Source organism: Coregonus clupeaformis, unplaced genomic scaffold (assembly GCF_020615455.1).
Source record: "Coregonus clupeaformis isolate EN_2021a unplaced genomic scaffold, ASM2061545v1 scaf0279, whole genome shotgun sequence".
Lineage (NCBI taxonomy): Eukaryota > Metazoa > Chordata > Actinopteri > Salmoniformes > Salmonidae > Coregonus > Coregonus clupeaformis.
Window position 1 is genome coordinate 252,702 of NW_025533734.1, and position 2,909 is coordinate 255,610.

Here is a 2,909-nt window from a genome sequence, read left to right on the forward strand (position 1 = left end):
CCTAGGTGTCTGGTTAGACTGTAAACTCTCTTTCCAGACTCACATTAAACATCTCCAAAGTTAAATCTAAATCAGCTTCCTATTTCGCAACAAAGCCTCCTTCACTCATGCTGCCAAACATGCCCTCGTAAAACTGACTATCCTACCGATCCTTGACTTCGGCGATGTCATTTACAAAATAGCCTCCAACACTCTACTCAGCAAATTGGATGTAGTCTATCACAGTGCCATCCATTTTGTCACCAAAGCCCCATATACTACCCACCACTGTGACCTGTACGCTCTTGTTGGCTGGTCCTCACAACATATTCGTCGCCAAACCCACTGGCTCCAGGCCATCTATAAATCACTGCTAGGCAAATCCCCGCCTTATCTTAGCTCATTGGTCACCATAGCAACACCCATCCGTAGTATGCGCTCCAGCAGGTATATCTCACTGGTCATCCCCAAAGCCAACACCTCCTTTGGCCGCCATTCCTTCCAGTTCTCTGCTGCCAATGACTGGAACGAATTTCAAAAATCTCTGAAGCTGGAGACTCTTATCTCCCTCACTAACTTTAAGCATCAGTTGTCAGAGAACCTTACCGATCAATGCACCTGTACACAGCCCATCTGAAATTAGCCCACCCAACTACCTCATCCCCATATTGTTATTTATTTTGCTCATTTGCACCCCAGTATCTCTATTTGCACATCATCTCTTGCACATCTATCATTCCAGTGTTAATACTAATTGTATTTATTTTGCACTATGGCCTCCATAACTTGCAACAGTTGCACAGAGTGTATATATATTTTCTGTTGTATTTTTGACTTTATGTTTTGTTTTACCCCATATGTAACTCTGTGTTGTTGTTTTTCATTGCACTGCTTTGCTTTATCTTGGCCAGGTCGCAGTTGTAAATGAGAGCTTATCTGGTTAAATAAAGGTGACATATAAAAAACAAACAAAACAAAAACAAAATTGTAGATATCTATAATCAATATATTAGTCCCCTTTCAGCACCTATATCAGAAACCATGTCAGTGATTACATGGATATCATGTTTCTATATCACATTTATTAATAAACTCTGACTGTCCAGGAAGACTATTTACATATAGGACACATTGCATTGTCAGCACATGCTTCGGTGGTCTGGCAGTGTTCACATCCCTGTGAGTTTAACACTTCATGACTGAGAGCTGTCCTTCATGACAACAGAACTTCAACAATTAATTTTGTCATGAGCTTTGTGTGGATATTGATGTTCTTAATTCAAGGTAAGATTTTCTAATATCAAGCTCTTCAATTTTATTTTTTATCTAAATATTATATTGAAATGTTGCCTCTTCCTTGAGAGAATGAGATTAGTTAAAATTCAGACAAAACAAACAGAGTTTAAAAAAAGTCTTAAATGTCTTTGTTTCAGAATCCAGAGGACAGGTCACTGTGACTCAGAATCCTACAATGAAAACTGTTCTCCCAGGACAGACAGTTATTATAAACTGTAAAACCAGTGTGACTGTATCAAATGCTTATTCTGTCTTCTGGTTCACCTGTGTGGCCTTGTTCCAACAGAAACCTGGAGGAGCTCCTAAACTCCTAAAATACTGGGTTAAAACCCTTCAGTCTGGGACTCCATCTAGATTCAGTGGCAGTGGATCTAGGAGTGCCTTCACTCTGACCATCAGTGGAGTCCAGGTTGTGTCAAGGGGTGCTGAAGGTGGGTGTGGTGCATGAATCAAGCGCAGGACGCAGAAGCTCAGTCCAAAAGACTTTAGTGCAATAATCACGTAGAAAATAAGCACAATAAGCCCGAAGACGAAATAACGGCGCACACAGGCGTCAAACGAACGGCGCACTAACATGCGAAAACCCTCTCCAAAACACTGGAGGGAAGTACGTAGCTCCAACACGAAAACAGAAGAGCAATCACACAACAAAGACAAACACAACCAACGAGAACTAAATAGAACACTAACGAGGACTAACAAGACACAGGTGTACAACATAAAGACAAAACCAAACGAACATGAAACATCGATCGGGTGGCAGCTAGTACTCGGGGGACGACGACCGGCCGAAAGCCTGCCCGAACCAGGAGGAGGAGCAGCCTCGGCCGAAACCGTGACAGGTTGAAGATGCAGGAGATTACTACTGTCAGAGTGACAACAGTGGTCCAGTGTTCACACAGTGATACAGAGCTTTACAAAAACCCTCCCTCAGTCAGACTGCACAGTGACTGTACTGCTACAGCTGGGACCTACTGCAGGTGCTGAGGGGGGGAAGCGATAGTGACATGGAACACTGATCAGCAAGGAAATCTTGAATAAGGATAGAAAGCATAATTCATATCACATGTTCTCCATCATCATCATCATCATCACTGGTTGTGACTCGTTATATTTGTCATGACCTTAAAGATCATCTAAAAGTTGTTGTGGGTTTTGAAAACACAATACCTGTCCATATGCAAAGTAAGAAGTAAAACAAAAGGTGTTATGACCTCAACATTACTTCAACGTTACTTCAACGTTACAATCACTTCAGCCCCCCAGACCAAGTCCCCAAATGAACCTCACAACCAAATGTGTGATTTAAATGGATTTGATCTTATAGTATTATATTAACTATTTTCATGAGCAGGTTACTGACTGATAGATCTGTGAATGAGACATGATGCTGGGTTCAAACATGAGAGACATGTACACTACATACATGTAAAGTATAATATCAATTTTATCTGTCATTAATTACATGGTGGCATATCTGTTAATGTCTCCCTCCCTGAATCCACCATAGAGGTTAAAACCAGTCCACTCCCTCACATCTGGCCGAGTCCATGTCACGACTTCCTCCGAAGCTGCCTCTTCTCCTTGTTCGGGCAGGATTCGGCATTCGTCGTCATCGTCCTTCTAGCCACTGC